The sequence below is a fragment of the Phoca vitulina genome, unplaced genomic scaffold, assembly GCF_004348235.1.
Source record: "Phoca vitulina isolate PV1807 unplaced genomic scaffold, GSC_HSeal_1.0 scaffold21, whole genome shotgun sequence".
In the NCBI taxonomy this organism is placed as follows: domain Eukaryota; kingdom Metazoa; phylum Chordata; class Mammalia; order Carnivora; family Phocidae; genus Phoca; species Phoca vitulina.
The window spans coordinates 14,109,903-14,122,337 of NW_022589724.1; the positions used below are offsets into that span (position 1 = coordinate 14,109,903).

General features: G+C 48.0%; 1 protein-coding gene across 2 annotated transcripts in view; it reads left to right on the forward strand.

Annotated features, from left to right (window-relative positions):
- The window catches only part of ZNF618 (zinc finger protein 618), a 178,697-nt gene that overhangs the window by 24,044 nt on the left and 142,218 nt on the right, over positions 1-12,435 (forward strand). The window lies entirely within an intron of this gene.

A 12,435-nucleotide genomic window follows, 5' to 3' on the forward strand; every position in this document is an offset into this window, starting at 1 on the left:
TACTTACGTAACTAAGAAGGTATTTTTGATGCCTCCTCATGTGAATGGCAGCTTGGATGAATAGAGCATTTTTGGGTTACGTATTTTATCACTCAGTACCCTGTAGATGTGCTGTAATCTTATGTTGTTAAAATTGGGTAATTCAGAGGCCACATGATATTTTATTTTCATGGTTGACTCCCCCATCCTCCAACCTTCCTGAATGCCCATACCATTCTTTTTCCCCCTTGAAATTCAAGGGGTATTCCAAGCAGTGTCCAGGTTTTGGTGTCTTTTCATAAGTTTGCTGAGGTGCATGGAATGTACTTTGTCTACAGATTTAGCTCTTAAGAATAGGAACATTTTTGTTGCATGTGTCCCACTGGGCTCATTTCTTTTTGGAATGGGAGTTATCTGTATATATCTGTATATATGTAACATATATTATTCTTGTGTTGAGTATTTGAGCCTCTCTTTCTTTTTTTTAAGATTTTATTTATTAGAGAGAGCGCACACAAGCAGGGGGTGGGGCAGAGGGAGAAGGAGGCTGAGCAGGGAGCCCGATGTGGGGCTTGATCCCAGGACCCTGGGATCATGACCTGAGTCCGAGGCAGACGCTTAACCGACTGAGCCACCCAGGCGCCCCGAGCCTCTCTTTCTTTCTTTTGAGGTTTGCAAGTACTTCTCAGGTGTCTCCTTTGCACAACTTACTGTTTTCTGCGCTCAGTTTTGCCAGTCACTGTTCCTGATGGCTGGTTATAATTCTGTGCCATTATTTGATTCCTTGCACTCTCCTGAATTCTTTGAGCTTTCCCTTCATTTGACTCTGTTCTTGTTTTCTTTAGTTTTGTTGAGAGTGCAGAGGAGAATTTGTCTCAAATTTATTTTAGCTTCCCGGAGTAAAACTGTTTTTACATGTTCCTTCTCTGAATCTTGAGTAGGATGCTTATCCTAACCTTTTGTTGTTACACAGTTTTGTTTCATTTGCCCTCCCCGCTGCTTGTTTCATTTATTCCTTCTAAATAAGGAAGGATATGAATTGGTATGGGGTAGACCCTACCCTGATACCAGTAGCTGGTGCCTCTTCAGTTCTTGAGTTGAAAGGGGAGGGCCAGATGTTGTACATGATGGGTGGGCGACACAGCCGCCCGAGGTTGAGGGGGTGGGGCTAGGACTGTAGGTTTTCTGAGTCTGGGATTCCACAGATGGAGGTCCCTGTAGGTCCCGATACCCCCCAGGCCTCCCACCAAGTTTGGTTTTCATCAATTCTGTTTCAGAATCTCAGGGAGGGCAGCTGCGAGGTGGTTCGTTGTGATGCCCTTCGATGTGTCCTCACATCCCTACCATCTGGCAGAAATCCCTCGGTGTATGTGAAATCCCCTCCTAGATTTCAGGACCTCCCTTCCTTTTTTTTTTTTTTTTAAGTTTTTAATTATGTTAAAATATAGTATATAACATAAAATCGATCATCCTCACCATTTTTGTGTGGACAGTTCAGGTGTGTTAAGTACACGTGCATTACTGTGCTACCCGGGTGTAGAACTTGTTCATCTGGGAAATTCTCCCTAAAGAGCTCTCCCTCCCCCCTAACCCCGGCCCTGGGCCACCACCATTCTACTTTCTGTCTATGAATTCTACTATTGCTACACCTGCACCTACTCTTCCCATTCACTGATGGTGGTGGTGATTATACAGTTTTTTAAATACTTTATTTATTTGAGAGAGAGAGAGTGCAAGCGAGCATGAACCAGTGGTGGGGTTGGGGGGGGGCGGCAGAAGGAGAAGGACAAGCGGACTCCATACCCAGCGCAGAGCCCAACGTGGGGCTCGATCCCATGACCTTGAGATGATGACCTGAACCAAAATCTAGAGTCGGACTCTTAACCGACTGAGCCCCCCAGGAGTCCCAGTTACTATATTATTATAGCTGTTTCAGGAAACTTAAGTAAAATGGACAGTCATAGCTGAATGTTTGGATAAATGGATGTACCCATGTAACTCATACCCCTGTAGCCACATGGAACATTTCCAGCTCCCAGAATGTTTCCTTGGGTCCTTTGTCAGTTGTCACCTTCTTCCCCAGAGGCCACGGCTATGCTGATTATCTTCACGTTAGACTGGTTTACCTGGTCTAGACTTAATAGTGCCTTCTATTTTCGTATTCCTGTAGTCAGTCTCTGGGAGTGGGGAAGAGAGGAGGCATTGGTGGTCCCTGTGCCATCTGCCACATAGGACTCTCACCCCTTTGCAGGTCTGGGGTTCAGTGTCAGATTAGCTTACTACTGCCTTTGGTCTTTTTTTTTTTTTAAGATTTATTTATTTATTTATTTATTTGACAGAGAGAGAGAGAGAGAGAAAGAGAGAAGAGCAGGGGGGAGAGGGAGAAACAGGCTCTCCGTAGAGCAGAGAGCCCAATGCAGGACTCGATCCCAGGACCCTGAGATCATGACCTGAGCTGAAGGCAGACGCTTAACCAACTGAGCCACCCAGGTGCCCCGGTCTTTGTTTTCCTTCTGTTCTGCTAGTGTTATAAATGAGGAACCAAGGGAAAAAGCCGCAGCATTTCCCCAACATTTAAAACTCCATGTATTCAACTCCTCCTTTCTGTTATAAAAGTGGTTATTCATACATTAAAATTTTGAAATCTAGAGAATTAGGGGAAGATTAATCCATCATTTTACTGTTTTACAATGATGATTCGCATTTCTCTTTTTTCTAGGTGTCCTTCTATCCTTTGTGTAATATAGCTATCATCACACGCATACAGTTTTATATCCTGCCTTTTTCATTTAACATTGAAACGTCAGTATTTATTTCTAGCTAGCTCCAGGAATGTCTGTGGTCATTTTTTATTGCCTCCACGGTAGCAGTAGTGGGGGTTGTCATTTGAGCGTTTATGCTGTGCCTTGTGCTGTTCGGAGTCTTGTTAAGTCATTAAGTCCTCACGACGTACCTGTGAGCTATGTACTGTTACTCCCATTTTACAGATGGAGAAATCGAGGCCGAGTGAATAAGGCACACATTTTGGCGACTAGGGAAGCCAAACCCAGGCATTCGGACTTCCGTCCTCAGCACTTGTGCACAGTGGTTACCTTCATCAGTTTCTTTGAGTGGGCTGTACAGGGATCTTTTCTTCCATTTTACGGATGAGTAAACTGAGGCCCAGAGAGGAAAAGTGACTTATCTGAGGGGAGGCAGCAAGGAAGTGGCAGAGCCAAGGCTGGGACCCGGGCTGGAACCCTCTCCCCTATTTCTGGAGGTCCTTTGTTCCACTTGGCGGGGTCCTGCCTCTTCTCCAGTTCTGCCTCACGGTAGAATCACCCCCCTTTTTTTCAGTCTTCTGGTTTTCTTTGCATTCTCATTATCTGCCATTTTTCCAGCAGCCCCGAGTCCCCTGGCCTCTCTGGGCCTCAGTTTCTTCATCTTTAAAATGGGCCCCGCCTTTCTCCCACTCCTCTCTGGGCTGTGGCTTCAGTCCTTCTCTCCCGGACTTGGCCAGCCCGGCGCTTTCCCAGACACTTGCAGGGAACTGTACTTGCGGCTGAGCTAGCATCTGCTTCCCCATCTGGTCCCAACTTTTTCCTTAATTACCCACTGAATTGGCTCTAACAAAATGCTGACAACTTGAATGAGACATTAGCTGATACATCAGCGCCCGTGCCAGGGCTTCACGGGCTTTTCCGGGACGTGCCGAACTCAGGCCCAGCAAAGTCCCTCGTTCCCTGGCCGGAGTCCCCATCCCGGCTGAGTGGCAGGCCCAGCCGGGGTACAGGGCTCTCATGGGGTCTTGTAGCTCATAAATGCCACCTTCCAGGGCCGCATCCCAGGCATCTTGTCGTCTTCAGGGCTGGGTGGAGGACCTGGAAGCAAGTTTTGTCTTCTCTCCTGTCCCTCCCTTGGTCTCTAACCTTTCATGTCTTTTGTTCCAAGTTAGATTCTTTTTGTTTTGTTTCATTTCTTCATGTTTCCAGCTAGTCTTAAGGCAGTGGGACTAAGTGTGCCACACTAGAAAGAAGTTGGCCTGAGCTTTCTTGGCTTCAAGGTGGCTCCTGCATGCCTTTTTTGGGGCCTGTTCTGCATCCGCATAAAGGGGTCTGATAAGGTGTAATACAGGCTCTTAATTCTGATATCCTGGATTCTGAGAAAAGGCTGAGCTTCCATTTTCTCATTGTATATAGGGTAGCTAGAGTCAGAGGTTGCCTAGTGGGGGTGAAGAGCATAGGCTCTGGAGCTGGCCATTCTGGATTCCAGTCTTGCCTCTGCTGCTTCCTCCCTGTGTGACCTTGGGCAAATTGCTGAACCTCTCTGTGTCTCTGTTTCCTCTTTATAAGTTGGAGATTGGAGAACCTTATGAGAGCGTTAATAGTGAAGAGTAAATGAGTTCAGACGTGTAAAGCAACTGGCATGTGGTCACAATGTCACCTGTTGTCCCTACCCCCCTACTTTTAGTATTCTGTGCAGCAGGTTAAGTTAATATACTCAGTTTCGGGTGCGTGATCGTTTTTGGCGCATTACAATCCCTCCTTGCTTTATTTAGTTACTTCTTTTTATCCCCATCCACTCTCTGGCCCTGCTGCCCTGCTGTCTCCAGTATTCTATATATTTAACATGCATCTTTTTGTTTATATGTGTTCTTGCAAAATGTGCTTGCTGTTTTGTATACGTGTTTAAAAAGTGTCCATCAGTGCTATAGTGTCCAGATCTCCTTCTGTTGCTCGCTTTTGACCCTCTGCTCTAAGGATTTGAGCTCCATTACGTTACTTTGAGCTGCTGGGTGGATTTTACCCTTCCACGTCTCAGTGATGGATAACCAGACCTCAACTTCCCCCACCCCAAATAAAGCTGCGGCGAGCATCCTTGTACATGCTCTCAGGTGGACCTCCATGAGACCTTTGTTATCATGTGTACCCAGCTGTGGAATTTGGGACAGAATGAAATCGAGGATATTTGAAAGAAGCAAAAGGAATAGATGTTTTCATACCCCAAATTGAGTAAATCATAAATAGTACTTAGCCAGTCAAGAAGTTGACTGTCTCTTGGGCTTGCCTTGAATTCCCAGCTGAGAACCTCTTCTCAATTTTTACACTTTTAACTTGAAATCATACAAATAGCTGCTCTTTGAAAACAATTCAGGTGACCCAGAAGTAAGTAGTATAAAGAATGAAGTGGAAAGACCCCTTGACATTGCTCCCCATCCTCCTAAGCCGCATGTCCAGTAGGCAAGCACTCTGGTGACAGCGGAGTATGTCATGCTGGGTCTTGTCTTACACACTTACCAGCACAAATGTGAACCATTCGTATTGTTGTTATGGTTTAGCTTTGCTCACTTAGTAGGATGTCATAGGGCTGTTCGTTTTCATGTTAGCGCCAGTAGACATGCTTCAATTTTTATCAATGCTTCCTATTCCATTTTAAGGATCTGCCATAGTGGGGCGCCTGGGTGGCTCAGTCGGTGAGGCGTCTGCCTTCGGCTCAGGTCATGATCCCACGTTGGGCTCCCTGCTCAGCGGGGAGTCTTCTTCTCCCTCTGCCCCTCCCCCTGCTTGTGTACTCTCTCTCTCTCTCTCTCTCTCTCTCTGTGTGTGTCAAATAAATAAATCTTTAAAGAAAAAAAAGGATCTGTCGTAGTTTATGTCACTAGTTCCTTTCTGCTGGGTATTTTGGGTGTTGCCAGTATTTTTGCTACCTCTCGAATTCTGGGTTGACGGGCGTTTTTTTTCTTTCAGTACTTTATTATTATTATTTTTTAAAGATTTTATTTATTTGACACAGAGAGAGCGAGCAAGCACAAGCAGGGGGAGTGGCAGGCAGAGGCAGAGGGAGACGCAGACTCCCTGCAGAGCAGGGGGAGCCCGATGCGGGACCCCATCCCAGGACCCTGGGACCACGACTCGAGCCAAAGGCAGTCGCCCAACCAGCTGAGCCACCCAGGCACCCCTCTTTTAGCACATTAAAGGTGTTGCTCCTCTGTCTTCTGTTTTAATGTTTTGGTGAGGAGGTGGCTGTAATTCTTATTTTGTTCCTCTGTATGTTTTGTCTTCTTAAAATTTCGTACAACTTTTTAGATCTTTTTATCTCTGGTTTTAAGCAGTTTGATTGTGATGTGCTTGAGAGCGGTTTTCTTTGTGTTTGTTCTGCTTGGGATTCATTGAGCGTCTGGGTTCTGTGGGTTTATAGTTTGCACCAGATTAGAAACTTTTGGCCATTATTTCTTCAGATAACCTTTTCTCTCCTCACCCTCGCTCCTCTTTCTTCAGAACTCCAGTTGCATATATATTTGGCCTTTTGACATTGTCTCACAGCTCATCGATGCCCAGTTTATTTTTGTCCGCCTTTTTTCTCTGTGTTTCATTGTTAACAGCTTCTGTTGTGTCTTCAGGTTCATCATTCTTTTCTTCTTCAGTATCTAATCTGTTCTTCATCCCAGGCGTTTTATTTTTCATCTCTGGAAGTTTGATCTGGGTCTTCTTTATGTCTCCTGTGTCTCTTTCTCACATGCTCCTATTTTTCCTCCCTTCTTGGTTTATGGGGTACATTTATGATAGCTCTTTTAATGTCCTTCGAGTCTGTCATCTTTGTCATTTCTGTGTCTCTTCCTATTAATGAGTTTTCCTGCTTCTTTCATGCCTAGTAATTTCTGATTGACAGACATTGTGAATTTTGCGTTGTTCAGTCAGTGCTGTGATGTTTTAGTATTCCTTTAAATATTTTTGAGCTTTATTCTGTTACTGCTCTCGTCCTTGTTTCCTAATTGTTGCCGTAACAACCACATATGTAGTGGCTGAAAAACACGTGAATTTATTATCTTATAGTTCTGGAGATTGGACGCCCATGATGGATTTCACTGGGCTGAAGTCAAGGTGTTGGGTGGGGCTGCGTTCCTTCTGGAAGTTCTAGGGGAGGATCTGTTTCCTTTTCTAGCTTCTGCAGGCTGTCTGAATTCCCTGGGCTGAGGCTCCATCTCTCTGTCTTCAAAGCCAGCAGTGTTGGGCACAGTCCTTCTGCTGCCTTGTCTCTGGTTCTGTCTTCTACTTAGAAGGACCCTTACACTGCGCCCACCCACATAATCCAGGATCATCTCCCCATCCCAAGGTCATCTGATTAGCAAGCTTAATTCCATTTGCCCGTATCCTAACATATCCACGGGTACTGGGGATTCGGATGTGGAGATCTTGGCGGGGAGCCATTGTTCTGGCTACCAGAGGAGCTAAATTGTGTAGGACCACCCGAGCAGTCTGTTTGGTACACTGTAGCCCATGGGGCAAGTTTGGCCTGCCACCTGTTTTTGTAAATAAAATTTTATTGGAACACAGCTATGCTCATTCCTTTATGTCTTGTCTGTGGCTACTTTCATTCCATAGTGACCCACAGAGCCTAAAATATTCACTGTTTGGCCCTGGTCTAGAGCTAATTTTTTTCCCTTTTCTGAGTACTCAACCCGATGCCATTAGTTATTATATTTCCCCACTCTGGCTGTTGGGAATGTGAACTATTCTTAGCTCTGTGTGAGCTCTGAGACTTGTTCTACTGGGTTCTTTCTGGTGGTTCTTGGCCCAGCCTCAGGTGGTTTCCTTATGCGCATGTGCTGATTAGTACGAAAGCAACTGAAGAATTTGAGCATGTTCTCTGGGCACCTCTGTCTTCTCTGACTCTCTACACTGCATGTTGCTGCCTCTTTGCCCTCCGCAATTCTAAACTGTGCCCCCAACTCAAGGGAAGTCCCCTGAACTCTGCTTGTGGTCCCCCTCTCTGCACTGCAGCCTAGAAATGCTCCAGGTAGTCTGCTGGGATAGTCGTGGGACCCACCTCGTTTGCTTCTCCTCTCAGGGATTACTGCCTGTGTTGTCCCTTGTCCAGCGGTTAGAGATCATTGTTTTTGTATGTTCTGTCCAATTACTTGGTGGTTTGAGTTGGGGGGTAAATCTAGTCCCTCTTGCTCTGTCATCACTAGAGGCCACTTACATCAGTATTATTTTGCATTTATGAGGGTACTTTTGGAAGATAGCATGTTGGAAGAGGCTTCTTGGGGTCAGAGATTCTACATTTTAACGATACTGCCAAATTGGCCTTTGTAAGGGCTGTGCCACTGTGCTTTTGAGAGTCTCATTCTAATAGCAGGGGTTGTGGGGGTAGAGGATGATAGGAAATCGCTTTGAGTGCTGTAAAGTTGGCAATGGGCCAAGGGTTATGGCTCTTTTTTTTTTTTTTTAAAGATTTTATTTATTTATTTGAGAGAGAGAGAATGAGACAGAGAGAGCACATGAGAGGGGGGAGGGTCAGAGGGAGAAGCAGACTCCCTGCTGAGCAGGGAGCCCGATGCGGGACTCGATCCAGGGACTCCAGGATCATGACCTGAGCCGAAGGCAGTCGCTTAACCAACTGAGCCACCCAGGCGCCCAAGGGTTATGGCTCTTAAGAAAGGGCTTCTCCTAGCTGTTCCTCTCTTGACTTGGGTCTCTGCTGGCCATTTTGCTCTGCCAAGCTATTCTCAGGCTGGGCCCTGTAGGACTAATATTTTTTCCTTAGCAAGCAGGGTTGCCTGGGGGAGAATCTTCTGTTAGGCTACTACTTTCTTTCCTGACATGTATTGAGCACCTACAGATGCTAAATAACGTCTCAAGTGCTTCATGTAGTCACTGTGATATAGTTTAATTCTCTACCACAACCCGTGTGAGCTTGGGATGAAACGGAAACAGAGAGGTGGGGTGGTTCGCCCAGTGTCGTACAGCTAATTCCCAGCAAAGCGAGGATTCTTTCTGCCTTTAAACCAAATCTGCCAGTTCGTACAACAGACCATCCATTTTAGTCAAGATCCCTTAGGCTGCACGAGACAGAAACTCATCTCAAACTTGGCTTAAGCCCAAAGGGACATTCATTGGTGTGCCTACTGAAGAGTTCAGGGCTGGACCCAGATACTTAGAGGAGGTTATTAGAAATGCATTGCTCTCCATGTCTCTGCTCCTCTTTCCTGGTGTTGACTTATTCTTAACGCAAGCCCTCCCCAGGTGATGGCAGAAATGGCGGTAGCAACTCCAGACTGATTTCGAACCCCAGTGGAAAGAGAGCAACTGTCTCCTAAGGATTTCAACCGAAAAGGCCCAGGAAAGGCTCCCATTGGGCCAGCTTGGGTCACAGGCTCATCCCTGAGCCAGTCTTGGTGCCAAGAGAGTGTGTTCTTTGGACTGGATGGATGTGGGTCATTTAAGTCTCCTCCTGGAGTTGGGGGCTGGGGACAGCCGATTGAAGCCACTCAGATGATGGGTTCCAGAAAGGACAAGGTAGTTCCGTATTAGAAGAAGGGATGCTGAAGAGGCAGAAACAGAAGTGCCCATTTCTCCTGTCTGACCTTGGTTTGACAGTGGCATTCTGCCCTCCCAGGTTCTGGCCGTCAGCTGTTTTCTCTTACCACCTCGGGCAGGTGAGGCTTCCTGGCTGTCATTTCTCTGTGGGGGTGGACTCGCCCAGAACTGGACCATGTTGAGGCCGGGCAGATTGGGGGAGATATCAGGCCCCCTGGTTTTTCAGTGCTGGAGCCCCAATTCTTCAGCCCCAAGGTGGGGATGAGCCATCCCGGAGAGTTTAAGGCTGGGAGAGCAGAGGAATTTGTGTATGTGTATGTGTGTGTGTTGAGAGAAGCCTACCATGCTGTGCCCATTCCACTTCTGAGGCTACTTACTGAACAAGGCCCCACGAGGTTATGCCTTACCTAGTCATTGGCACCCAGAAATAAAGGCCCAGCAGTCTGGGGACACCCCAAGCCCCATCTTTCATCCTTAGTAGATGAGCACTTTTCCGAGGGTGGTCTAGGACCTCTGGCACCAGGGCACTGGCAGATGCAGACCCCATCATCAGACCTGCTGGTTCCGAGTCTCGGGAGGGGGAGGTCACCAGTCCGAGCTTCTGACCGGCTCCCCCCAGCACTGCTGACACGCGCCGCATGCTGAGAGCCTCACTTAGGGGACCGTCCTTGAACTAGCTGAGTTTTCCTTGACCAGGTCTTTCTTTAAAGGATTCTCCTTTCTCCTGATGGGACTGTTGAATGAGTTTATCCAGTTTTCAGGATTTCCCTCTCTCAGATTTGAACTCCTTTGAGAATAAAGGAGGTGTCACCTTTTGAACTTGGCGGGGGGTAATCCCTTTCTGAAGAGGTCAGCAGCATTTGTTTTCCATCTGGCACTTTCCATGTCTCAAGACGTACATTGGAAATAGCCTGAAAAGGAAGGAGAACTCACAGTGTGCCTACGTTTCTTTACTAAGAAACAATGACTACACCAGTGATGTGTGAGGATTGGTAATGAGAGCAGGGAGGTACAGATGGGTCAAAGAAATGGAGCCTTTTGGCTTGGAAAAGCTCAGTTGACGACTATGACACCTCATTTCATCTGTTCATAAGTCAAGACCCTAAAACTTTGGAGTGAAAAACATGATTTTCACCTGCTACGAGATTTCAAAAAAATCTTTCTAGGCAAAGAACCCTTTTATAAATGAAGTCTTATATAGGAACTCAGTATATTGAATAGATAAAAGCAGTTTTTTTAATTGGGGAGGGAGGGCCACGTTATGACTTTTGTGAGCCGTAGGCACTTTTGCCTTTGTGGTCTCCTTCCTCCATAAAAAATATTAAAAATCATGTCTTCTGACCGCATTGGTATAAAGATGAGTATATTAATATCATATGTTCAACATTTTCTCTGACCTAAAAGTTCAGTTTCTTCTGATTTTAAAAGAAATTAAAGTATTTTTGTGGGCCCTTGAAATTATGTGAGGTCTCGGCGCTGGGACTCCTCTGTGTGATGGGGAGGTTGGTCCTGAGGAAACGGGTCCACCTGCCTGGCCATTCCTGGGCTGCCCCAGAGGCAGGCTGGAGGAGGGGAATCCAGTTTGAGATTTTATTTATTTGTGAGAGAGAGAGAGAGAGCACAAGCAGCGGGAGAGGCAGAGGGAGAAGCAGGCTCCCCGCTGAGCAGGGAACCCGATGGGGGGCTCGATCCCAGCACCCCGGGATCATGATCTGAGCTGAAGGCAGATGCTTGACCGACTGAGCCACCCAGGTGTCCCGAGGCGAACTCAGTTTGAAGACCTTGTTCGGACTCAATCTGGATCTTACCAGACACTGGCCTGCCTCACCGGGGAAGAAGCATAACCTCTCCCAGTAAGGGTGGAATGTCAATGTCATTCCCCTGCTCCCCGCCAAACCCAGGCCTTGTTCTTCAGTCTCTTAAGCATCATTCCTGCCAAGTGATCGTCTGTCTGGACTCTGCTCGAACTCCTCTAGGGACAGGGAACTCATTACCCTGTGTTAGTTCTCGTTTCTGGCCCACTTCTGTAGGATTTCACGGTACCCAGCGAGCCCCTGGATCAATCACGGTTTATCCCGTTAAGCCAATGAGTCCCGAAGGGCCCACGCTCCTGCTGAGCTGGGCTGGGAGTCCAGGAGTGTGGGGTTCGAGGTGCAGCACTGCCCCTCGGCTGTGTGACAGCGCAGGGACACTCTCTGACCTTGAGGGACCTCGTTTGGGAAAGGAGCCGGTCGGATGTGATGGTCCTCTCACACGTTGCTGTGTGGGATGTGAAGGGGACACTGAGGCATGTCCTGGGCAGGCAGTGCCCACAGCCCAAGGTAGAGAGTTTGTTGGCTCCTGCTTGGAGGTCGGGGGCCAGGAGCCCTGTGCGCCCCTGTCCCCCCCCCCCCGGGCCCTGTTACACCTTGACAGCAGGTGTGGAGAAAATGCAGGGGTGACGAAGGGGAATGCTCAGGTGGCTCAGGATGATCCCTAGTCCTTGTCCCCCACTCGGCGACTCATGGACTTTTCCCGAGACAGGCGAACTTGGCTGTCCCAGTGCCGCGCGGGCAGCCGTTCAGTGTGCCCAGGGTGCTGTGTGCCGTCAGACTCAGGTTGGTAACGCGCTTTTCTCCCTGGGGCTTGCTGGCCCTGAGGCCTGGGCGCAGCAGGGCCGGACTGTTCCTTCCCTTTCCTCCTCTGGTCCAGCCTCACTAGCCCCTGGTGCTTGGTCAAGGGATGCTGCCATCCCATACCCTGCCCCCGTGGTACTCATGGCCCAGCCTGGCTTTCGGACCTTACCCACCACCCCCTGGTGCCTCTTGTCCTTGCCATACTGAGCGGCAGTCCTAGATACACCCATGGTTTCCCACCTCTGCATTGCTGCATGTTGTCTTCCTGCAGAGTGCAGGTGTGATGGCTTCCCAGGCCACACAGCAGAGAGGCTGTGGGGTGAGTCCCCATCGCGGCCTCCAAGTGGGGAAGCGTCCTGCCCGACCAGCTTCTGGCCCACGCCTAGTGTTTGCTCACCTGGGCTCTGCTCTCTGCTTTGTAACTATCGATTCCTGCCACGTCGGCTTACCGCGAGCCAGCTGGAGCAGACTAGCTGCCCGAGCTTCAGGGATTCCGAAGTTTCTGGAAACAGTGACCTTTTGCTGGCCTGATGAGCGTGTCT